At 40.0% G+C, this 27,278-nt stretch overlaps 1 long non-coding RNA gene across 1 annotated transcript in view; it reads right to left on the bottom strand.

The window, feature by feature from the left end:
- Positions 1 to 26,181, bottom strand: part of LOC131824567 (uncharacterized) — a 48,083-nt gene extending 21,902 nt beyond the window's left edge. The window contains exon 1 of the long non-coding RNA XR_009350900.1: positions 25,979 to 26,181. This is a non-coding gene — a long non-coding RNA (uncharacterized LOC131824567). The remainder of the gene's footprint in view (positions 1 to 25,978) is intronic.
- Positions 26,182 to 27,278: the final 1,097 nt, after the last annotated feature.

The raw sequence follows: 27,278 nt of genomic DNA on the forward strand, positions 1-27,278 counted from the left end.
CAGAAGCATGTCTTACTAAGGGATGAACTCATTCTTCCCCACTTCTTTCAGATCATTAAATCCTTTGAGATGAGGCATTGGATGATAACTAGTCTCCCTGGACAGTTTCTGATGTCATTGGCAGGAGTAGTACTGGACTTGCAGGCACTCTCTTCATTACTCTGATAAGCATTGTGTTTAAGACTAATTCATTAGGATGATATTTCATATTACATTAGGGAATGCGCTATATGATCCAAATGTGAAGGCAATGACAATTTCTCCTCCTCTCTCTGATCAGCTGCTGCAGAATGAAAGGGCGCCATCACCCTGTAAAAGGCAACGACCTCATTCACTTTAATAACCTCTGCCCTTTTGCCCATGATATGTTCATTCTAAACCAAGGGAAAAGAATTTATGGGCGCATTTAGGTTCTAAGTCTACCATCACCTTTAGCAATCCTAATTAATCTCTGAGATAATCATTCCCATTTCTTATAAATGGGCCAAGTTAATTGGCATGATGTTCTCTTAAAAATTCTCTCTTCTTTCAGATGTTCTACAAGTTTCTGCAAAGAGCCCCTTAGCATGAAAATTATAATCTGAAGTTTCTCAGCAGATGGAGATTTCCAGAAGACTCTAAAAGGTGACATATACCTAGATTTATTTTCTTCACAGTTTTAGGTTAGTGCAAGTTTATTTCAGAATAGTGAGGATTGTTCATAGTGGGGAGGGGCCCCAAGGAGCCAGCCATCAGCACCCCAGCCAGTCAGAGATGCTGGGGACTCAGTAGAGTTGCTGCTGACATGGTACAATGCCAAGGGCACCAGAAAAATCCTTTCAAATATCACTGCTGCTCTAAAATGCTGTGTATGTCTGCTACACGGAAGAGTTATTCCTTCCCAAGATGCAGGTGTGGTTCAAAGAATGTTCTCTAAGAGAGAGAATAATACTCCAACAATGTAAATCAACAATAGGGAGTAACTGACTATTAATGGGCTCTTTTTTTTTTTAAGATTTTTTAAAAAGATTTCATTTATTTATTTGACAGATAGAGATCACAAGTAGGCAAGAGAGGCAGGCAGAGAGAGGGGGAGAAGCAGGCTCCCTGCCAAGCAGAGACCCCGACTTGGGGCTCGATCCCCAGGACCCTGAGATCATGACCAGAGCCAAAGCAGAGGCTCTAACCCACTGAGCTACCCAGGTGCCCCTTAATGTGCTCTTCTATGCAAACAAGTTTTCATTAGGGAAAAAGGCTCATGAGAATGATAGAAGGACACAAAAATAAGAGGTAGAAGGAGTTAACAAGTTTTCCTAAAGCCCCTCATGGCAACCGGGCCTGTACTCATGGAACTCCTAGCAAGACAGGACAAGTCAACAAAACTACTCTATTTAAAAAAAGGCAGGAAGTAGTCAGGGCTGAATCCTGTTTCATATTAAGAAAAAAAAAATTTTTTTCTGTGTTACCTCTAGGGATAGAGTGATCTTTCATAGAGCCTATTGGCATGGCCATGTTCTTCTGTCCTCCCCATGTTGTCAACCTGCTCACCCAGGCCTTTTCTGACCTAACATATGCCCACTGCCCTTTTTACACTCTTTGGTACTCTTATGGTAAGATGCTAGTAGAAAACGCCAGACCCTTGTGTTGGAGATGAAGGACTACTTACTACTCACAGTAATAGTAACAAGAGTAACAGCATTTAGCACCATTCCCTAAATTCCAACTTCCACCAGATGATGTGAAGATGGGCAGAGGACTCCAGCACATGCAATGAGATATGTTACAGATGACATCCAAACTTAAATAATCTGAATCTTTGATCCTTGGCAACATACCTTCACTTTGATCATGAAGGAGATACAATCTCTCTACCTCCTTTGCTTAGCAAGAACACTATCTCTATCTTCCAAGGCTGATTGCTGTACAAACCCATAGAGAATTGTCTCCCAACAGAGTGGCAGATGGAGAAGGATTTATTGCACCCAGCCTCGATGGGATGTCAATTACTGATTTCTGGAACTGACACTGAAGAATGCACTTGCAGCATTAATGCTACATATTGCATAGGACATGATTAGTTACCAAAAAAGACATAAAGCCAAAAGAATGAATAAGAAAGTTCAGGGGTAATTATAAAATAAGTATGCAAATTGTGCTTTCCAATAAACCAGTAAGAACTAGTGAACTAGTTAGAAAACATAATGGAAAAAGATAATATTCAAAATAGCATTGAAAAATATGAAATATCTGGAGACAAAGTTAATAAGAAACATGAAGATTAAATAAAAAGGATCATAAATTTTCACAAAAGGACATAAAAGCTAGAATCAGTTGAGAAACATCTTATGTTCCTGGGTAGGAGAATTTGCTCTAATCAAGCTGACAATTCTCCCCCAAATTCGTCGATCAGTTAATATAATCCTAGTCCCAGAGATTTGGGTGTTAGAGTTTGCAGAAGGGAGGGAAGATTATCCAGAGGAAACATTTGCTTTTACTGGTTGAGCCCTAGATTGACAGGTTGTTCTAGTCATCATTAGTTGGCCATGCTACTTAGTTTGTGAGGTTTACAGAGAAATTTCTTGATCTGCAACCCTCAGTGACTTAGCAAGGGCATTACAATAGATCCCCTTGAATTCTGCTTCCTTCCTTGCTAAGAGCAAGTTCCACAGCTGTAGCCTCTGAATCCTTTGCCAAAAATCTAATGCCAAAGTCTGAAGATGAAGCCCTCATTTTTAAGGTTTGCCCTATTCGACCCTTCCACTGTACCCAAAGTCCTGCAGTTGAGATCTCTGCAGCAGATCATATGTCTAATGAAGAAGGGAGCAATAGAAATGGAATTAATTATGGTTCCAGTACCAGTGACTCTCTATAAGAGGTTCAGTGAGGAACTTTTAGTAACTTTTCAGTGCCTTGTGTTATGATCTCATGGTGTTAACTCAAATGCATCAGAACATCAAAAGCTGTTCTAATGTCCAACACACACTCATTCCTCAGCAACTCCAGAGTTTGCTGATCTGCAAATGATCAGAAAAAAAAAAAAAAAAAAAAAAAATGGAGCCTCCTGGCTCTCTTACCCATTGGATGTTGTCTATTCTCCAGATTTCTCTAATGCCAACCCAATAGCTATTCCCACAATTAATTCCATTGCAATTAATTAATGCCCATCTGCATCACCTTTGCCTAACAGCTAATGCAGATCCAACAGCTAGGATCAGAAAGAAAAGCCTGGGGAGGTGGTCACATCACAGGGAATTGACTCTTTCCCCACCCTTTCCATTTACCACAAGGCGGGAGATATCCTCCTCATCTTTTATAATGGTCAGGAAAGAATTTTCCTGCTCCCTGGTTTCCATGGGCATTACCTCAACTCACATAAAATTGCCAACTAATCAAGTTGCAGGAGCTTAAAAAAAAAAAAATCCACTTATGTGGTATGTTTCCAATTCTGATCACATTTATGCAGGACAACTTCATAATTTGTGGGATTCGGTGCAAAATGAAAACACAGGCCCCCTTGTTGGGAAATTACTAAGGATTTCAAGACAGCAAGAGCAGAGCATTAAATCAAAGGTGAGGCCCCTCTGAGTACAAGATTCATGCAATGGTGCTGGTTGCAGGTCTGTGCAGTCAGTCCTGCATTTATGTTTTAGTTTTGCCCAGGGTTTGCTGCTTCAAGTTGTCTTCTCTTTTCCAGAGGTTTTCAAGGTTAAGCCTCAGCTTGCATCCACACTAGGTGCAAACAAGAGGAATACTAACTCCCCCACCTTCTCAAGATGAGTTCAGACCTGGGGTGAATGATGTTGGGTGAAGGGCAAGAGTCTGTGTCCAATGCAATGATTGTTGAAACAGCAGGTAAGCAATAGCAGGTGGCTGCAGTTATGGCCCTATTGACTCAGTCCTGTTCCAGATTTGCAACTGTGGGGACTTGTCACACTGCCAGAGAGGTAGGACTTAGAAAGGGCAATCAGACCATCCTGTGGGAATTTCACTGAATGACCATGGGGCAGGAGAGCCATATATGGGATTCCTCCTTCAGAGAAGAGTATCCCAGAATGACAGCTGACAGATCCCATACAGCCTACAGACACATTTGTTTGGCTCACCATATTTTAAAAACTGTAAAATTTCATCTTAGATCCGGTTTCCTGTCTTTCATAAATAATCAGAAGAGCTAGAATGTCTGAGCCCACATCTTTTACAGCAACAATCAGCTAGAATTGAAAAGCCGCTGCCCTTAGATGTGGTATATGCTCTCCAGGTTGCCACAGTCCCCAGATTCCTTATTATTCTATACCATCCTGGTTAACATATGCATGATACCTGCCTGGCCCTGACCTTGAGTATATGGTTCTTCATGGATTCTTCTAACTCTGAGAAGCCACTAAGGGTCCAGCCTCTACCATGGACCAAAATGGGACAGAGTACAACTGAAATACAATTTACTGTAATTCTACAGACAACTATCAGACTTACTGAATACAACATGAAATGACATATAAGATACTATTCATATAATACTGTATATGAATATAAATAGCATAATGTATACTGTACACATACATATATATATAATGTATATAATGTATATTATATATACATATAATTCCATATAATGATGATGATGATACTGGTTGTCACTATTAAGTACTTATTGAACATAGCATAGGGACTGTACTGTATATTACTGTACTGTATATTATCATACTGTATATTATCTTGTTTAATCCTGATAAAAGGAGTGGAGCCTTGACCCAAATACCATCTGACTTAGATATCTCTTGCTTTTACCCAACTTCATCCACCAAGTAAGATACTTCTTACCCCCACGGAGTCCCTCAAACCCTGCTATGCCACAGGTCAATATATAATATATTCCTTGGGATCCAGGCCACTCAGCTTCTGCCACTCTCTTACTTTTCTGGGTTGCTGAGTGCCAGCAATACAGAATCCTGAGTCTGTTCAGTGCGTCACCTAGTGACTTCTTTATGATGGAATCTCAGAGCACCACATCCAATAAATGGGGTCTACTCCTCCAACCCAACTATCTCAGGGAATTTCCAACCATGGAGAAGGTCACTTCCAAAGCTAGGTGAGTGGGTCCATGGGAAGGATCTCTGCTAGAAGCACCCAGAAGACAAATCTGACTGGCATCCTCACCAACCAACTTCCCAGCCTTCAGACCAATGAGAACTTCCCCTTCTCCTCCCAATGTGCTGTCTTCCTCTTCATCTGCCCAGGGTCTGACAAGTTGTTGCCCAAAAGATATACTACAAGGCTGCCTCCTGAGATGTTGCTGTGTCCTGTCAGGCAACCCATGTGAGGCCCTTCCCTCAAAGCCTAAAGACACTCTAGGCCCAAAGGAGTTGCTCATTCATCTAGCCTTGGAGTAGAAAGGCTGGTTCCATCTCTATTTTGGGGCACTAACCTGAATAAGTTTGGGATCCTCACAATGATACTATGTTTAAAAAATGCTTCTATAATATTCTTGCTCAAACACATCCTTTGAAACATGTGTTCTTTGAAGTTTAAGACTAGATGGACATGCTGGATGAAACAAGATTATGGTCTCCATAAGCCATCAAGGCCACATTATGAGAAAGACTCTGTCTTTTTCAGAGCCTCCCATGTATGACTGCACCAAAGGAGGGAACCAAAGCCCATAATCCGCTCAACATCTAAGCAGGATCAAGGTCTTTATCAGTTTCAGCAGAGGTGATCAGACAAGTGACTAAATCATAGGAGCTGAACTCACCAGAGAGTGATTGATAGACCAATATCCCATGTTAGCTCCCAGCAGGAGAGTCCTCTCTGAAAGAACCCATGCTGGTCATCAGCACTCAGGAGGCCAAATTGCAAGTTCTCTGCTGGGTGAGCTGAGAAGATGAGCCAGGGCAGCTGGGTGTTCTTTCAGAGAATTACTTTCCAGCTCTGGTTGCTTGATGAATTGCCCTTCTCCACTGGAGGGATATTTCAGTCTGAGGAACCAGTACAGGTCATCTGAAGTCAGATCACGCTCTCTTCAGGCAACATTAGAGGAAATCTTTCAACGTCTTAGTCTCCTGTGTTCCTTTCTCAATATTCCTTATCAGTTACCTTATCTTTCAAAAGCCACTGCCATTATGTGATCTCATGTTACAATTTCCCAGATTACGGCTTGTTCTACATTAGCTACATTTGTGATGGCTGCTTCCCAGAACATGAGCAGGGAAGGCCATCTCCCAATCACAGTGACTTATGACTTACTGCCCCAAGCCATTGTGTTTTCATTCTTGTAGCTTCAATTTCCCAGAATGGCATTTCTTAACTTTGTTTTCTGAAGGAGGGAGATAGAAGATAATGGAAAAAGACCAGGAACCAGAATCAGAAGACTTAAAACAATTTTTTTGAAAAAGGTCCTGTATCCAAAGTTGTAAATGGAGATAGAAAGGCCTTGTATGCCTATCTTATTACCAAATGAAAAGGCTTTTTGTAAAACAAAGGTGCTACGTATATATTGGGATTATGGCTTTTGGGTGGGTGGGGGGGTATCAGTGGATTCCACTTCAAGCACACTGACTCTGTTTCCCACCCCCCACACACACACCACTCTCTTTTACTGTTTCTCTTAAGCCTGGCCAGCAGCAAAGCATGCCCTCCCCTGCCACTCCACATCATACTCTGGTAGCCAAAAAGGCACAGGTAGGCAGGGATTGGGGTGGGGTGGAGGAGTAGGGGATAGAAATTAAAAGAGCAAACCTAGGTTTAGCAGGTTCCCCAGTCATAATCACTCTGGAGAAGCAGATCTCCACACCCCAAGACACAAACAGAAAATAATAGAAAAACATCAGATATTGGCATCTCTCAAATCTGGACCCCACTAACTTATTAGCTTTGAGACCTTGGAAAAGTCACTTAATTTCTCTTAGCCTTATCATACAATAGAGATGAAACACCTAGCATGCCCTTTCTCCAGAGGATTAGATAAGTTATGTAAAGCCCCAATCCACAGTAGATGTTCTACAGACACTGGCTTCCTTCCTTACAAGGCAGCTCCTAAGGCAGCCTTCCCTATCTTATTTAGGATTATACTCTATCCCAGGATCACAAAGCCAAGCACTCCAGTTCCCATAGGCTTCTTTAGCAGGCTCCACTATCTATCACTTATAGTTAATGAGGAACATTCTAAAATGGCATGCAAGGTGTTGTGGGGATATGAGTGTGTTCTGGGCAGAATGTCCACAGCCTTCAAAATTGTCCTTGGACCATCAAAATGCCCAGAGTTTCTGCTACAGAGACTGTACCTTCCAGAAAGAAAAGATACTGCCAGCCAGGGAAAGGGTGGACGGACGTGAGGCTGTGCTACAGATCATCCCACCCAGCGAGTTCTGTTTAATATCTTATCTCTATGATTGGCATATTTCCTTAGACATATATAGCTATGATGAGAGTTCAGGGTTGTTTGAGGGTTGGTTTGCTTCGATTCGGGGGTTGCTGTTGTGTTCTAGACCCATGCAGTGACCACTCATGTGGTCATCCATGTCTGACAGAGAGCAGACAACAGGTGTGGGCCCGTATACACACACACTGTCCCTCTGAGAACACCGTGCTCTCTCAGTTAGAACAACATGAGTTGGACAAATGGGAAACTGAGGTTTGGGATTACATAACTTGTCTCTGAAAACTTCTAATACTAAGTACCATTTATCTAGTCAATGCCTCCTGTATACCAAATGATCTTTCTATAACATCTCTAATTTTCACAACAAACCCATAAGACAGGTGTGATTCTCTCATCACCAAGGCAACTGAGACAACTCGGGGTTAATAACTTGCCAGAAAGGATTTGAATTCCAAATACTTCCAACTTGAGGGAAGTTAGATGAACCATGAGAGACTGTGGACTCTGAGGAACTAACTGAGGGTTTTGGAGGGGAGAGGGGTAGGAGGTTGGGTGAACCTGGTGGTGGGTATTGTGGAGGGCATGTATTGCATGGAATACTGGGTGTGGTGCATAAACAATGAATTCTGGAACACTGAAAAGAAATTTTAAAAATAAATTTAAAAATTTTTTTAAAGTATAGAGTAAGACATTTAAGGGTAAAATGGAAACCAAAATAGCATGTGAATGAGAAAAAATAGGAGGTGGACATTGTATAGAGCCGTAGGTCAAGAAAGAAAAATGCTTCTTCAATAACTACTGCTACATAATAAACCAAATCAAGTTTAGAGGAATAAAACAGCAACCACTTTATTATGCTCACAGTTACTGCGGGTCAGAAATTTGGAAAGAGCATGTCTCTGCTATAGCATACTGGGGGCTTCAGATGGGAAGACTTGACGGCTGGAGGTGACTCAGGGGCTGGGGTCTGGAACCATCCTCCAGAATTTTCAGTCATGTCAGGTGTTGAAGCCTGCTGCTACTGGGATCCCAGCTGGAGCTGTCAACCAAAACACCTCTACAGGCCCCTGCATGTGACCTGGGTTTCCTAACGGAGTGGCAGCCTCGAGGGGGTCCGACAGTTTAACGTGGCAGTTTGGAGCCTCAAAAGCAGGTGTCCAAGCAGACAAAGCAGGAACAGCGGTGTCTTCTTTGGTTTAGCCTCAGAAATTACATGTCATTTCTGGTCCCTTCTATGAGAAGCGAGTCACAGCCATTTAAAGTAAGACCTCACAGCCTTCTGTCCATTTTCTAGGGTATAAGATAAATATAAGAACTAGAACAGAAAGGTGACCTGGATGGGATTTCGAGTGCTCCAAGTTTACTGAGGCCCTGGGTAGTGGTTGAAAAGGCGGTGCGTGGTAATACACAGCAGGAGACCAAGAAACATACACAATTTAAACTTTTTAAAACAGTGTTGATTTGAGAATCAGAGCACAATAAATTCTTCATAGATGGGGCTCACTTCTTCCAGATCAGGGCTCTCTGACCAAGACTGAGTTACAATTTCCTCATGTGCTATCTGTACAGAAAGGCTTCCTCAGAAATTTAATCATGTAAACAAGATGCAGGGTCAGGGAGGGTTTGTCTATAACCTACTTAGGAAAAACTGTTCTTAAGAACTTTAGCACTTTAATCACTTTAATTGTTTGCATGCCAATTAATTGGCACTGCTAATTATAAATGAGTTATCTGTTCATTAAAGCAGGCTTAGACGAATGTCAGCTTAAAAGCATTTAGCCGTTAGTGTGGATTGCTATGTTATCTGCAAGCAAAATCCACATTCCTTTAAAAATGCCCATATTGTAAGCAAAAACATGTATAATTTTTTCCACAAATTCTGATTTATTCCACTAGGGTGATAAAATAAGATTGCAGTAAATAAGACTTGAAGTACAAGTGGTAAGGAAGGCAAATATCCCAATGAGAAGAATAATAGATGCTCCAGTAGCATGCTCCAGAATCTAAAAACAAAACCATGGAGAAAATGTTTTGAGCTGTGTTTGTAAGGAGGGTAAAAGTTTGAAGAACAAAGAGAAAACAAGAAGTAATAGAAAGGACAAAAGAAGGCAAGTGGTGATGGACAGTCCTAACAGTGGGATCTGGGGTCTCTGTATTGTTTTGGTTTTTTTTTAAGATTTTATTTATTTATTTGGCAGACAGAGATCACAAGTAGGCAGAGAGGCAGGCAGAGAGAGAGAGGAGGAAGCAGGCTCCCTGCTGAGCAGGAGCCCGATGTGGGGCTCCATCCCAGGACCCTGGGATCATGACCTGAGCCAAAGGCAGAGGCTTTAACCCACTGAGCCACCCAGGCGCCCCTGGGGTCTCTGTATTGTTAATCTTTGAAGGAAGCAGCCTTGTTTTGATTCCCTATTGCTGGATAACACGTTACCCGAAAACTGAGTGACCTGAAAGGACCTTCTTGTTCTGCTGTGATTTGGTATAGTGCATGAGGAATGCAGGAAGAGCTCAGCTGGGCGGTTCCATCTCTGATCCATATATTGTCAGCTGGTTCAGCTGGGTCCACTAGAAAGAGATGATCCCTTAGCAAGATAGTTTCTTTACTCACATACGTGGCACTTCTGTGTTCCTTGGCCTCTCTCTCCACATGGAGTTTTATCCTCCACGTTCTCCACAACACAGTGACCTCTGGATGGTTAAGCTTCTTGCATGGTGGCTCAAGGATCCAAGAGACCAAGGCAGAAGCTACCAGTCTCCTTAGACTGTAGATCTAGAACTGTGTGTGTCTCTCACACCCACACTCCAGCACTCACAAGCCAGCCCAGATGCAAGAACAAGAAAATGGACCTCATCTCTTGATGAAAGGAGTTTCAAAGAATTTGTAACCATTTGTAATGCACTGTATGTCCACCATGAATCTGGATAAAGTCATATGACATCTAAAGTAGATGAAAATGGTGCACATCGGTGACTCAGTTGGTTAAGTATCTGACTTTGGCCCAGGTCATGATCCCAGGGTCCTGGGATTGAGCTCCACACTGGGCTCCTTGCTCAGCGGAAAGCCTGCTTCTCCCTCTCCCTCTGCCTGCCTCTCCCCCTGTTTGTGCTCCCTCTCTCTCGCTGTCAAATAAATAAAATCTTCCAAAAAAAAAGTTCTAAACTCTTTTTTCATTTAAAATACAAAGGTAGAGTAGTATAAGTGATGACATGTTAGCCCTTATACCCAAACAACAAAAAGGCAAGGAGGGATGTAAACTAAGACTTTGGAAGGAAGTTCCAGGTCTTCTCCATCTTAAAGGTTTGCTTCAAATATGGCTTCAATGCAATTGCCTCTATATAAGCCAGAGTTAGTCTCTCACCCTGACTAAACACCTTGGTGTGTTGCATTGAGAGTGGAGGTGTCCTCCCTCTGTCCTCCAATGTACCCTTAGCAAATTAGTCACCAGGTCACATCAGTTCTTAATTTGTAGCATCTCCTGTAACCACCCCCTCCTGTTTCCATTGCCTTGATTTCCAGAGCTCTTATCAACATATACCTGATATATGTCATTAAATTTGTTACAGACCTCCTTGTATCCTTATATCCTACACCCTCTTTTCACACTCATGAAAAATTAATGCCTCTTTCAGTTAAGAAATTATATATTACATCCCTACTCTTTTAGTATTACTTTAAATTTCTAACATGATAAATTATCTATCCTCTTTCTGGATAATAAAAGGACCCTGAATGACTTGAACTTCCAATCCTCTCCCTTTCTTCTTATATGATATTTCTGTCCAATAATCCAGTCTACAATGCTTTCATAGTCTCTTAGTCAATACATTTATTTCTTTACCCAATGAATATTTAGATTTATCCATATGTTTAATAATTAGTAGATTTGTTTTCATTTTGGGGGGTGGTTTATTTGAAGTTTAATTGACATACAATGCTATGTTAGTTGCAGGTACAACATATTGATTCAACAATTCTATACCTTACTCAGTGCTTAGCATAATAAATGTAGTCACCATGTGTCACCATGCAATGTTATTACTATATTATTGACTATATTCCCTATGTTGCATTTTTCCTCTCCCTGACTTATGTACTTGTACCTCTTAATCCCCTTTTTCTATTTTTCCAATCCCCCAAATTATTTGTTCATCATTATTTCTTGGGCTCAATTTCATTCTTCATGAAGTACATATTTTTTATGCAAATGGCTCTCAATCTTGACATCACACTAGAGTCACTTAGGGATATTTTTTAATATCTCTTAGGATATCACCTTAGGATGTACCTCAGAAGGATTAAATCTAATCCCTAGGGTATAACACAGGTATCAGTATTTTGTAAGTGTCTTCTGGTAATTTTTTTTTCTTTTCTTTATTCTCCTTTGTTTTTTTTTTTTTTTTTTTTTAAGTAGGCTCCACAGCCAGCCTGGAGCCCAAGACTAGGCTTGAACTCACTACCCTGAGATCAAGACTTGAACTGAGATCAAGAGTCTGCCACTTAACCAACTGAGCCACCCAGGCTCCCATCTTCTGGTGATTCTAATGTGTATCCAGATTGAGCACCTTAATTTTAGAAAACCCTTCAGCAAAGTTCTCTTAGCAGTAAATTGTCTCTCATATTGTCTGGAAATGTTTATAAAGACATTCACTTTCATATAGAATTATAATGAAGTTGAATTTAAAATTCTAAATCAGTAGTTATTTTATTTTAGCATGTAAAAGATGTTATTCCACTGTCTTTGGTTTCTATAGTCTTTGTGGTAAAGTCTGCTATCAGTCTAATTTCCTTCCTTAGTTGAGAATTTTTCTTTGTTTTATGGTTGTTTTTACATTTTTCTCTTTGTCTTTGAGGTTTTCAAGTTTCATTAATATGTATCTGAATAGGAAATTAGTTTTACTAAAAAATAAAAGTGCTTGAAGTTTATTATATTTCCTGAATCTGAAAATTCATGTCTTCCAACATTTCAGAAAATTCTCAAGACATTAGTTCTTCTAATATTTCTAATATTACCTCTCATTCTTTCTATTGTGTCCTCAGAAAAATCTTATTTCATGTATCTCAGTCTTTTTCATTCTAGTCTCCATGTCTCTTAATCTTGCTTTCATATTTTTCTTTTTTAATCTCTCTTCAAAGATCTTCACTTGTTCACTCTTAATCTCTACATAATCTGCTGCTTACCCTCTCTTGCATTTTTAGTTTCAGTTTTATATTTTAACCCCTAGAAGTTCTATTCTTTATGAAACTGGCTCATAATTACATATACTCTATTTCTTTATCATATTTTTATTCTTTCTTTTGTGTCTTTAATCAATTTAAATAATCTAATTTAGGGAATATGTACAGTAATTCCATTATTTGAAGGCATAGGGACTTAATTCTTTTGTCACTCGTGGTAGGTTGTCCACTTGTGGATTGGTTCCTTCTATATGCTGTAATTTTAAACCATGATTTTAAGTTTGGCAGGGCATTAGCTGCAGAAATCTTGTGCCATCTGAATTTAAGTGGTGTCCTTCCAGAGTATTGCCCCATAGGTGCTACTAGTCTGGAACCAATTTCATGTTAACATCTTTGCTTAGATTTCCTGGATCATGCAAGTAAGGACATTAGGATGGTCCTTATGAATTCTCATAAGACACTTTTCTCTGCTAAGTAAAGCCAGCTGGGTATCTTTATAGGGTTCTTAGTTTTGTTTTGCTTTATTTTTTGCCAGTAAGTGTTCAGCCGCCATTTTACTGAGAGTGCAGCGATTTGAGGGCTTTATTTGGGGGAGAGGAGTTTCAGTTCAAACATCCTGCTGCAAGAAAGCCCAGGGCCTTAATTCCTTGTGGTCTTTAAACTGAAGAAACTGCTTTTGAGACTGGCAACACACTCCAAGGCAGCTGAACTGAATGCCTCCTTGCCACTCTAATTTCCAACTTCCTTGTCATGTTTTGGTCCCTGAGTCTGTCTTTTCCTAACCTCTTGTAAGTTCTGCTATGCATTTAAAAGGGTGCTCATTCCATTTTATTCAATATTCTAGTTTTGTAGTTGTTGTTTTTGTCAGAAGAAGCTTTTCAGGGTAATCAGTTCAGCAACTTGCCATAAATGGAAATCCCCACATATATTCCCTCTAACTTCTGAAAAGAATAGATTATAATTTGTACTGTTGTTCACATTATTGGATAAGCAGCATTACTTATTAATATTAGTATAAAAAGTTAGTAAATTCACTTTTTTGTTTACAAAGAGTTTCCCCTTTCAAAGAACTTACCAAAAAGAGAAGAAAAAAAGTTTTAGGCTTGAAACCAAAAAATTCTTTTCAAACTATTAAGTACTGACACAAAATTTTTTGAAAAGGAAATTATGAACTTCCCTTCTGCCTTTAGTTTTTAAGAATCAAATAAGGCATCTATTGGACAAATGTAGAGAAGTCACTCTCAGAGTTATAGCAACTTAGGAAATGATCTTGGAGCATACATTCCAATTTGGTTAAAAACTTGTAAAACCAGGGTGGGTATTTTTTGTATATTTTGTTAATAACCCACAATTAATAGCTCTGAGCAAATTTAACTTTGTATTCCTGATGGTGAAATGTAAACCTGGGTAGACTTAGTTTATCCTCCATTTCATAATTCATTTAGTAAAACATCAGAAGTATGAATGAAATTTAAAGGGAAAAGTGATGTGAGCTAAAATGAAGTTTTTGCAGTAAAAATCTATGGATTTCCATTATCCAGATTATTTCTAACAGAAATCAGTTTGATCCACTGGAAGAAAAGAAAAATTTTCTAGTAAGTCCAAACCTTCTTTGAATTACTGATAGCCCCCACACCAACCTTTCATCCTACTATGCCTTAGTATGGCTATATCTTCCCTTTCTATACCATCATAACTTCAGCTCCAAATTTTGTAGGAGTCCATACTCCTTTTTCCTTCTGATATATATATATATATATATATATATATATATATATATATATAGCCATCCCCAGCACTAAATTGATAGCAAAGATAAATTGCTACAGGGTCTGTGAAGTTTTACTTTACAGAACTCACACAAAAGTATGATACAATGAATAACTATCACTGTCTGTGGCCTATCCCTCCAGCCAAACCCTCAGCTCTGTGAGAGAGGGAGCCAAGTTCTCATGCTTTTTTACAGGTACCTGTGCCTGGCTCAGGACTTGGTACACTTGATAATGATCACCTTGGTCATCATCATTATCATGAAAACTCCTGTAATCTATTGAGCACATGCTTCACAGATTCAGTTTTAAGTCCCATAATAATCCTGAGTATTATTGTTGTTGTTGTTGGTTGTTGTTGTTATCAGCCTTGAGAAAGTTATTTCAGAGAGAATAAGTAATTCAATCAAGGTCACACAGAGCGTAGTGGCTTATATAGCATCCTTTTAAACTGTTGTGGCCAGATAAATTTGGTAAAGCATTCCCATGGAGTAGACAAATGGGGAAAATATGTGCTTCCTTCAGGTGGGTCAGGGGAACTGCTGGGATGTCAGCCTCCTCTTGTCCCCTCAGTGGGGAGTTTTGTGAAGCACACCACCAGCACAATCCTATGTTCAAACCCACAAGTCTCGGATTTCAAACCTCATGGTAAGATCTCTCTAGCCTCTGGGATTGGTCAGGGATGATGATTCACGTTTGTCCCTAAAATAGCCGGGATTTTGCTTGTTTCCTCTCAGTTACCTCCTAACAAGTTAATGTTTCTTTGTGGATAGTTTGAATTGCCTGGTCTTTGGATTATGGTGCACCATTCTACTCACTCATCAATGTCCACTGCTAAGGAGGATTCCCAGAGCCTTCTTTCCTTGACCTCTGAGCCATTTTGGTGAGTGGGTCAATCACCGTATTGTAACTAAACAAACCACACCTCCCACCCCTCTAGTACAAACAGTGGCAACATGGCTGCACACCTCCAGCCCTAAACAAGCTCTTGCTAACGGAAACCCTGACAAATCACAAAGCATAAGCAGCAATAGCAGGCACCGGGGTAATAATTTATTTTTAATGCCATGCTGTCTTTAACAGTGCAATTTCCTCTAGGGTGTTTGCTTTGAGATTGCAAGATAATTACATCTCAGAAACCAGGCTAATTACAGTTAACAGCCTGAAAACCAAAGGAACCCTTCCCTCCACCCGCACCTTTTTTTTTCCACTAGAATACTATACAAATTCCAGCTAAAACGTGCAGCATCATTTAGGAAACCAATTTGACTACAGCTTAGAGGTTCATTCTCCCCTCCTAGCTGCACATGTATAACTCGCATTGATGTGTATCAGAGGGACCTGAGTAACACAGCCTCAGTGATTAGAATAAATAACAGCACTACAGAAAGGAAACAATGACAGCAATTTTCCAATAGGGATGAAAGTCTAAATGTTTCTGGTGGAAAACCAGGGTGGGGGTGTGGACTCCTGCTGCAAAGATGAGATCACTTGTGGCTCATAGATACCCTTTAGGGTCTTCTGGGATAAACAATCAACCAGTTTGGGCCATTTGTAGATTTAAGGAGCTAGAAGGAATGTGAGAAATCATCTGGTCAATTTTTATTATTCCATCAAAAATACAAAGCATTATGTGCTGGTCATAAAAGTCTTTACAAATGACAATTCCATGGCCTGGTCATTGGTGAGAAAACCTTTTTATCATCTCATAGACACCATGCTTTGGAGCAGGGATATGCAAGTGGATTTTCTGGGTGTTTTTTTTTTTTTTATAATCCTTATGTCAGAAAGTACTCCCAACTTTAAATTTAACTTGATGTAACTTCAGACCTTTTCCTCTACTGTGTTTTTGCTAATATAAAAACTCTCTCAAATAGATTGAGCTAACCCTACCCTCTCCTTTGGGTGATATAACTTTCCCTTCCAAGTCCTTTCCAACCTTTTTATGCAAATGTGCATATTATTTCCCAATTTGTCTCCAGTTTCTGTTAGCTTTTGAAATGTGGAAGCCAAACATTACAACTAGCTCTGGCTCAATTTGGCATCTCTTAGAAACTAGGGCCTGGATTTTCTTTCTTCTATTTGTGGAGAAAAGGGGACTAGACTGGGAAAGAGAAGAGGAAATCCTATATTCTGAACTTTCACATGAAAATTAATTTCTGTTTCTATGGTGGCCTGCAGAGCTTATCTACATGACATCAGAGTCTTAAACATAGCATAAATAAAGCCAAGCCTCTCCTTCAGACTTCTGCAGAATGCCAGTGGTGTTCCTCTCCATCCACATCATATTCAGAAAAGCGACATATTGGCCCTTCCCATCACCCTCCTTGCTAGAGGCTCCCTGTTGCTAATAATTTAAAATTGGCATGCAAATGGTATTTCTCATAGTAACAACTCCTTAGCAACACTCCCTGACTTCATTCATTCTTTTAACCACACGTATTGAGTACTCACCATGTGGGGGAGGGGGGTACTCCACCATCTCTGTTTCTATTCAATGGTTCATCTTATTAGCTCTCCCCCTTAAAGAGGAGGAATTGCTAATCTTAATTCATCAGGACAGTCAGTGAGGCCACTTTTTATCAGCAGACAAGATTACTTGTCTCTAAAAGTCAATACCCAGGTAGTGCTTGTGTTTCTGCCTCAGATCCAGGTAGGTCTTGGTGCTAGATTTGGGTCAGCTGCCGTGATTAGTCTTCCTCTTCTACTCTGAGGGCTGGCTGGAAAATGTTCACAGAGATCCTCTCAGGACGAGCCACAGGCTTGCCTGAGCATCATGTCCCAAATACTCAGGTTAGAGGCTGATGGAGAGGTGAGAGGCCCACTTTCTCCTCAGATCTAAGTCATGTCTCCTTCCCAGTTTTATCACAGAGTACTAAATTGGGAGTTAGTTTGCTTGTCTGAGGAACCCATTTAATTAGCTTCCCTGGAAGACCTTGGGAAGACAGGGAAGATTGACAGGGCATGATTTGAATTTCCAGGCTATCAAATCATCACATTAGCCCCAAATCTTACATCCAGTCTTTAAAATTTACTGTATATCATGTCAGGTGCTAGGCTCCAAGGAGACAGTCACATGAAGCACAACCTCTCCTCCAGGGGCTTGTGATCTAGTGGAAAATTTTATCTACCTTAGAAATGAAGTTTCCATTGCCATTATCTGAAGGAAATTTTATCCTTTACAAGAGAACATTTGAAATGAAATTTAAGTATAGCTTAAAATATTTCATAGCAGAAATTTGGGAATTCATGAATGTGAGGTCAGAGCACCTGTGTTATGCTCTGTTAAGATCCTTATGTTTTATGGCTCTCCCTCAGAAATTTTACTAACCGGTAAAAGGAAGGAAATTAACTAAAGGATATAATTCTACCTCAAGTCCAAAATGTCCAGAGACAGTTCTGGAAAAATGGAAACTACCATCCGGTGACTGACTGTTTTTTATTTAATGGAAGAAGAGAAGAGCTCAGAACCAAGGAGGGTGTTCTGATCCCCATCACACACAGCATGGTTCTCACTCTATGACACACTTCTGCCTCAAGATGGGAAAATTAAGAGGCAAAAGTGTATGAATGAACTCATTAGAGTTAGTGAGAAGAAGAGTTCCTACTTGAAAGGATGCTGTGGGGACAAATGACATGATGGATGTTTAAGGATGCTTCCCTCAGAAAAGTTTTCATTTCTATCCCTCATCATTTTGAACAACTCCTTAGGGTAGGTAAAGGGCAGGTATTGCTGAGTAACAAGAAAACCATTTCTGAGTTGTTCTCATAAAGTTGGGTCAACAATCAACCACAGTTACCTACACTTCCAGGTAACTGGAAAATCCCATTATGGGGGTTTCTGCAGGTCACATGTGTGGGCAGACCACAGTGGGTGGTTCAGACTAAACAGTCTAACTGCAACTTCCCAAGATTCAGGATGAGAGAGAAAGATTCTAATAAAACTCTGGGGATAGAATTCAAGTTGGGTGACATTTTCCTTGATAACAATAGGAGGAAAATAATTTGTTTAAAATTTAAAATACTCTGAAGGTATCATATTAGTAATGTGAAGGTTTTTAATTCTCTGGAAGTTCTAGCTATTTTAAGCAATTTAAAATAGAAATCTTTAAACATGTCTCCTTTGGTCTATATGACTTAGATCATATAATTCAATTGCAAATCATCCAATAGCTGCCCACTTTAATAGCACAGAAAATACGTAAGAGGAAAACATAAAAGGACTGGATCCCTAAAGTTATAAAGGGATGGAAAGTGGTATACTTTTTAGGAATAACCCAGAACACTTTTTGGTAAGGCAAAACCTACAATAATAACTTGTTTTTCCAAAATTTCCTTGAGTTCACTTATAATTCCCTAAAGAGATACACTATCAAGTAAGTACATTCTGTTATTGAATTCACTAGTGTAGTAAAGATCTGCCTATACCAAGTTTTTCTCTGATCACTGTCACTGATGATTTTCTATTCATTCATTCATTTGTTCAAGAAAATTATTTTTCTCTAATTGGGCCCAGATGCACAGAATTGGATTCATCAAAATCCTTGATTGATGATCCTCTCATCATCGGTCCATGCCTAAGCCTCTTCTATTTAGTTATTTTAAATAATGTGTGAAGCATTCCTGAATGCATCATCCAAAAAATAAAACTAGAACCTTGATGGGGATCTATATCTAACCATATGCTTCTTCCCACTCCTCATTCCATCTTCTTATTTCCTTTCCCCACCTGAGATAAGCATCATTTTGAATCCCAATTTCATTCCCTTCCTTTCCTTTGTATATAGTTTTATTGCATTTATATGTATTATATTTGTACATATACAATTTAAATTATATATACAATGTATATGTATACATGTATATGTATATGAACATGTATAAAATGTATCCATATATACATATATATTACGGCTTTTAACTTTATTTTTTAAAAGGGGTATCATACTGTAATCTTTGGAAAACTCCTTTTTTTCTGCAACATATTTAGAGTCACCCATATTGCTGCAAGTTACTGTGGTTCGAGTGTTTTGGGATAAAACAGATAATATTATATCATGTGAATATGTTACCATTTGTCCTCCCACTCTCCTAATGTTGGGCATTTAGGTCATTTCCGGGTTTTTGCAATTGTAAACAATGCTACTATGATCATTCATATGATCATTTTGTTGTACATGTATCCTAGGTTATATACCTAGGAAATTAATTGCTGGGTTATAGAAAATGTGAATATTCAACTTTAATAGATAATGTTAAACTCTTTTCTGAATTGATTGCATGTTCAACTCCAGGAGATAATGTCAAACTCTTTTCCAAAGTTATTGTAAGCCTACTTGGCATTGTCAGACATTTTAATTTTTACCCAATTAAATAGCTATAAAATGATATCTAATCATGGTTCTGATTTGCATTACTCTGTTCACTAATAATGTTGAACATGCCTTTACAAGTTTATTGGTCATATGGTGATTTTTTTTTCTGTTCATGTATTTTTCTCATTTTTTTGCTGGTGTGTGTGTGTGTGTGTGTATGTGTGTGTGCATGTGTACTTTTCTTATTGATTTGTAGGAGTTCTGTACATTTTTTTAATGTTACTCCTTTGCAGTTCTGTATATTATGAGTATTTTACCTAAGTTTATAACTTGTCTTTCAATTTTCTTTAAGGTATCTTTAAATTTTTAATCTATTTGGAGTTGATATTGTATGAGGCAAGAATCCAGTGTCATCTTTTTCCATATGAATAATGGATAACTTTTTTTTTCCAGCTCCATTTATTGATCACTCTTTTTCTTACTGTTCTGATATGTCCCATCTGTCATACCCTCAAGGTTTCGTCTATGGTTCTCTAATCTATTCCTCTGGTCTATTTGACTACCCCTATACCAATCCACAGTATCCTTCTTCCCTGCTCTTGCTTTTCAAAAATAACCTGACCATTCCAGGCCCTCTGCCCCTTCATGTGAATTTTGGAATCATTTTATCAAAAACCATGAAAAACCCTGAGGTTTCTACTGGAAATATATCTGAATCTGCAGATAATAATTGAAATCTTCATGATATTAAGTCTTTTCCATGAACAAGGTATCTTTCTCTCTTATCTGGGTCTTCCTTTTTTTAAGATTTTATTGATTTATTTGTTTGTGAGAGAGAGAGAGAAGGCACAAGCTAGTGCAAGCAGAATCACAAGCAGACTCTACACTCAGCTTAGACCCCTGCCCTGGGGCTCGACTCAGGATGCTGAGATCATGACCTGAGCTGAAGCCAAGAGTCAGATGCTGGGACACTTAAGCAACAGAGCCACGCAGGCAGCCCTTCTTTAACATTTATTAATAAGATTTTGTCATTTTCCCCCATAGAGATCTTTCACATCTAACATTAGATTCCTCCTAGATACTTGATATTTTATGATAATTTTGTAGATGTTGTTTCCTCTTTAATTTTGTTTTATGGTGTTTAATTGGCATGGAGGAATACAACTGATTTTCATGTTAATCTCATACCCAGCCACCTTACTAAACTTTTTTTTTTCTAATAATGTGTCCGTAAAGTAATTTGGGTTTTCTATGTAAATTATTACATGACCTATAAATTATGACTGTTTTATTTCCTTCTTTCTAATCCCTATACCTCTAATATTCTTTTCCTTACCTTATTGAACTGTATAGAATCGTCAGTATAGTGCTAAAAAGAAATGGTAACCGAGAACATCTTTTCTTGTTTCTTCTCAATCTGCATTCTCACCTTGGGTGACCTCTTCTATTCTCATGGCCTCAATCATTATCTAGATCTCTATCCTGATTCATGTGTTCCACTGTGTATTTTGGAACTCTTGATCTGAATGTTCCACAAACACCTCAAATTCAATGTGCCCTTAACACTTCATCTAATCTCATCTCTCAACTGATGCCTGCTCTTCCTTTATTTTCTAACTTTTCTAGTGGTGCCATCATCCATGTTGGCCCATACCAAAAAATGTGGACTCATTTTTATTCTCTCCTACCACAGACCCTCTCAGTCAACAAGACCTATTGGCTCTAGTTTGTTAACCTAATGCTTCTTTCCACCCCTCTACCACTGCCCATCATGTCACACCTGTCCTACTGCCATAAGTTCCAAAACCATCACCTGCATCTGGCCTTGCCTTCTACCAAACCCTCTTCCATGCCAGCCCCTCAAAACTTTAAATCTAGTCAGATGGAGCCTGCAGTAAAATCCTCTAATGGTTCCCCATGATTTATAGAAAAAGCCTAAATCCTTTGCATGGGCAAATGTCTAAAACCAAGACCCTTTTGATCTGGCCCCCCTGCCACATGAGTCCCATCTCCTGTTCTCCATGCTCTAACACTCTATGTTCTGGCCATCCTGGGGTCTTGCATTTCCACAGATGTCTTGTACGCTCTCTCTTCAAAGTTTCATACCTGTTGTGTCCTCTCCGAATAGTGCACATCCCGGGGTCTTGCATTTCCACAGATGTCTTGAACGCTCTCTCTTCACGGTTTCACACCTGTTGTGTCCTCTCCAAATAGTGCACTTTCCCTTCTCAACTTCCTTCCGTCTTTTTCTGGTTAACCCCCACACACCCTTTACGACTCAGCCGCACTCCCTCCAGGAAGCCTTTGCCTTACTATAATTGACCTTACCTGTTTTCTCCACTCCTTGAGAGCAAGAACAAATCTTATTCATGTTTCTATCCCCAGAACCCAGTGTAGTGCCTGACATAAGGTAGGGGCTCAGCAAACACTTTGGAAATGTACAGTGAGTCAGTACTTCTCTCTGTTAAATATCCTGTCTTTCAAAACTCCATTCAATGCCTTCCTAATCCCCCCTCTGCCCCCTGTGATATGCCCCACCACTTTGTTTACATCTTTCCTTAGCCATGTCTCATGGCTTGTGCCTGATCCTCTCTTCCAGATGCTTGAAGGCTGGGGTTGTACCTCGTCCATCTTGGTGTTCCTGCCACCTGTAGCCCAGAGCCTAGCACATAACTGATGCCAAATGGATATCTAAGGTAATAAAATTGAATTCCCTCCTGGAGCCACAAACCAAACAGAGAACGTGCTTTGGATTCTTCTGTGAGCTGCATTAGTGTTCAAAGTACAACGATTTCTGCCAGCATCTCCACCTGCACAGCCTTCCGCCTCTACCTCCCTAGTGCTTCTTCAGTTTCATAATGGAAGTCTCCAACAGAATGCTATTCCTTTTACATAATATTACTCATTTCACAGGCAATGCCTCTTCGTCTTCCTATTCTGTACTTCAAGGTGCACCTGCATGTTTTCTTGGCTGTGTTTTGGGCATTTTTTTAAGGAAAAAGCCTTCATATGGCACTTAGTCTAGGTTTCCCTTTCTAGAAATATCACCCCACTCCTCTGTAGCTGTTTATGAGTGTCACACTCTGCCATTTAAATATTAATGTTATGGAAACAGAGGAGAAAAGTCAGTCTCTCATCTGATATGCGATGCTGAGGGAAATTAAGATTAATAAATGGTGACAAGCTCTATAGAGGAAATAAAAGTTAAATTGCCTTGGACTATTTTCAGAAATTGTTTGAGCAATGAGTATTATATTGAATGCCCCATAACTATGAACGTTCTAAAAGCCCGATTTCTGACTACAATCTCAAATGATAACTCAAACCCTAGCATTCCCCCTCAGAGTACTTGGATTCTGCAAGTTCACAAGTAAGGGAAATCATTTAAGAGGCAAAACTAAGAAAGTCTAAAAACTAGGTTTTCCTTATCAGATCTCAAGCAGTCACCGTAATTGGGGAAAAACAAATTTTAGGTCTAAAATGTTAAGTAATAAACCTATCTAGCAGGTAAAAATATCTAGGAAATTAACTAAAACTTTTCATGTCTTCAGCAACATAAATCACATCACAGACACATTGGCTTGGCCCAACTAACTGAGAAAGGAGGATACCCTCCCGCTCCTGTTCTAGGTTTGGTTCCTAGAGCCTCTGTTCTGCTTACCTTTTCTAGGGCTATTGGTAAAAATGTAAGGCAGTGATTTCCAGGCTGTGGTCCCTGGACCAGCAGCATCAGCATCATCTGGGAACTTGTGAGAGATACAGATCTTCAGACCTCAGCCCAGACCTACTGAATCAAAAAACTCTGGGAATGGAGTCCAATAGCTTCTGTTTAATAAGCCCTCCAGGAGATTTTGATGTGCCTTCAAGTTTGAGAGCCACTGATTCTTAACCCCGGCTGCACATTAGTATCACCTGGGGAAATTTTTCTTAAAAAACTGATGGCAGGGTTCTATCCTCCCGCCCCAGAGAGACTGATCTAATAGGCTTGGGGTGAAGCCAGTGCACTGATACATTCTAATAGATCTCCAGATGATTCGGAATTGCAGGTTGAGGATTTGATCTTAGGCTCTGATTTCTTACTCTGGTGATAGCAACAACTTCAGAGAAGAGCTTTTGGCTCCAAGTCTTTCCTTTCAATTATTCTCTGCCCCTTCCTTCCTACCCTCACAAGCCCCACCCAGGGATTTATCTCTAATCCAGCAGTTACCAAACTATATTACACATCAGAACCACCCAGAGGGATTGCTAAAAACAGTCTGCTGGGCCCCAACCTTAGAGTTTCTGATTCAGTAGGTCTGGGGCAAGTCCCAAGAATTTGCCTTTCTAGCCAGGTTCTCCAGTAATGCTGAACTCTCCAGTCACTCTGGCCTTGGTGAGAAGGGAAAATTTTTTACATAAACTTACCCTGAAGGACCTCCAGCCTCTTACAGATCCCCCAGCCTATTACATGGAGTCCCCTGCTCCTGACCAGAAGGCACTGCAGGGTTTTAGAGCAGAGCTTAATTCTCATAAACTCTCTGTGCCTCAATACCTTATCATAAAAAGGGAGATAATGTAGGACATACCTGAAGGGGTTGCTATGAGGATTACACGCATTGATACATACATGATGCATGCATAAAGAGTGCCTATAGTAAGTCCTCAAAAATATTATAATTAGTTACAAACCTAAAGTTATAATGAGTTGTAACTTCTAAGTTGTCAAAATTACAGGTAAAAATAATTCTTTCTAATTATTGTAGACCCCCCTCCCTCTCCAGAGTATAGACACTGATGCCTGGGGTTCCATGCAAACAGAGGAATCAAAAGGACACACACCTTGCCATCCATACTCAGAATTATTTGTCCCACCCTGCTCAAAAATGAAGGGGTTGTTAATGGACTGCTGTGAGTCTGCAAAGGGGTTCTCTCTAGAGAGACTCCACCTACCAGTCTCACCAAGTACAGCACATCTCTTGGAAGCAAATGAAAGGAGCCCCTAAATGAGCTGAAGAACATTTGCTACAGTTCTAAAGTAAATATGCTTAAAATTATTCTATGCTTTCCTACCATCTTAAGAAAAAAAGACAAGCTGTTTATCATTACCTAATGGGTCCTGGCCCCTTCCCAGCTTCTCATCCCATAAAAAACCACTTGGACTTTTCTAAAAACACTCTGCCCCATGGAGTCACAGTGCCTTTGCCCCTGCTCTTTCTTCTGCCTGGGTGTCCCTCCCCTTCCTTGCACTCCCTGCATATAAATTCACTATTTCATATTTCTTCTTTCATGTTCCCTCAAAGTCAATGTACCCTAAAACCTTCCTGGTCCACCATCCCCACTTCCCCCTAGAAAGAGCTGATCATCCCCTTCCCTGTGTCACCTCCCAACCCTATACAATACACTTTGTGCCAATAAGTGTCTGAGCAGCCACCATTTATTCACAGCCTCTCTCCACTGCTAGACTATGAACCAAACCAAAGAAGTAACCATGTTCTTCTGATCGTCCATGACCCCCACACCAAGCACAATCACTAGCCCACATTAGGGGCTTCATTATTGAGTGGCTATATGAAATATACAGCCAATTCTATATAAACTGAAGTCAGTTCTTGGATAGTCAAAGACACCAAGAGAGAAGGGATCAGAAGTGGTGCAGAAAGAGGAAAGGGAATGACTACCTGAGAGGACCTCCTCCCTCCCCACCAAATAAGAGGAGCATGGGACATAGAGCTGGTAACTGCTCATCAACAGGAAATGTCAAGCTATCTATCTGTATTAGTTAGGGCAGTGGTTCTCCAACATTTGGGACTTCTCTACACTCTTAAAAGTTATGGGCAACCCCAAAGTGTTTTTATATAAGTGGATTACATCTTTCCATATTTACCATTAGAAAGTAAAATGGAGAAGTCTTTTAATGTTTGGGGGATAAGTAAGATAGCAGAGGACTAGAAGTCCTAAATATGGTCCAGTTCCAGGAGTTCAGCTAGATAGTTATCGAACATTCTGAACATCTACAAACTCAATAGGAGATTGAAGAGTAGAAGAGAAGCAGTTCTAGGAATAGAAAAGCGACCACTTTCTGGAAGGTAGGATGTGTGGAGAAGTGAATCCGAGGCAACATATGGGAAGATAGATGGCGGGGGGAGGGGCCAGCTCCCAGCAAATGAGAGAGCAGTGGAGCACAAAATCAGAACTTTTAGAAGTCTGTTCCACTGAGGGATGTCACTCCAGAGGCTAAGGAGGGGGTGGAGCCCTCGCAGTGTAGTCTCAGGACCTGGGAGGTCACAAAAAGACTGGGGGTGTCTGAGTGTGGCAGAGCTCCCAAGTATCGGGAGCTGGCTACAGAGACAGAGCTGAGGAGGGGCTTTCAGCTCAGGCTTACCTTAAACCATGATTCAAGGCACAGTTAGGCCACTACTCTTCAGGCAGGGACCCCACAAGTGGCAGATCTGGGAGACCCCCCTCTTTCTCCTCTGGGAGGAGCAGCGTGGGAACACTCAGCAGGAATCTGCTGGGTTTGGAGACTCCAAACAGGGCCGTGCACCAGAGATAGAAACACTCAGTCACAGGTTGGGTGAGCATAGAGCACAGCTGGAAAACAGGGAGATGGGAGGGATTGATGGTTTTTCTCTAAGGGCACACTAAGGAGTGGGGCCCCAAGCTCTCAGCTCCTCCAGGCCAGAGACTGGGAGGCCACCATCTTCGTTCCCATCCTCCAAAGCGGTACAGAAAGCGTTCAGGAACAAAAGCTCCTGAGAGTGAACCCAAGCAGATTGCTTAGCCTGGCCCCTGGCAAGGATGGTGCAATTCTGCCTCAGGCAAAGACATTTGAGAATCATGGCAATGGGCCCCTTCCCAGAAGATCAGCAAGAACATCCAGCCAAGACCAAGTTTACTGATCAATGAGAACTGTGGAACTCCAGAGCTAGGGGACTACAACACAGAATTCATGGCTCTTTTCCCATGATTCTTTAGTCTTTCAAAGTTAAATTTTTTAAATTTTATTTTTTCTTATTCTCTTTTAAATTTTTCCTCTTTTCTGTTTTAATTTTTAAACTATTTTATCTTATCAATACCTTCTTTAAAAATTTTTTTAATTTTCATTGTTATAGTTTCATATTCTATCCCTTCATCGTATTTAACTTTATTTTTTGTATACATATAGGTTTTTCTTTCTTTAAAATTTTGGGATGCAGTTTCTTCTAGTAGATCAAAATATACCCTAAATCTAGCACCTGGCTTTGTTCTAGTCTCCAGCCTGATCCAGATGGGGTGGCTGGATTATGGAAATTGGGGAGGGTGTATTCTGTGGTGAGTGTTGTAAATCGTGTGGGACTGATGGCTCACAGACCTGTACCCCTGAAGCAAATAATAATTGTACATTAATAAAATTAAATAAGAAGTCTTTTAATATTTCTTCATTAACTTGTTTAAAAATAAAAAACATGTAAACAGATAATTTTTTTAAAAACTATATTTTCAAAAAGAACTTTTATTGAGAAAAGTGGCACTGATTTTTTTTTCACTCTTGCAAACCTTTTTAAATATCTGGCTTATATTAGTTTATCAGCTTCTGCATTTAATCTGTTATGATACTGCTCATCATGTAGCCTTTGGAAAATTTAGTTATATGCTTATAAAAGAATGAGAGTGAAAAAGCAATACTTTTATGAAGTAGTTCT

The sequence above is a fragment of the Mustela lutreola genome, chromosome 2 (genome assembly GCF_030435805.1).
Source record: "Mustela lutreola isolate mMusLut2 chromosome 2, mMusLut2.pri, whole genome shotgun sequence".
In the NCBI taxonomy this organism is placed as follows: Eukaryota; Metazoa; Chordata; class Mammalia; order Carnivora; family Mustelidae; genus Mustela; species Mustela lutreola.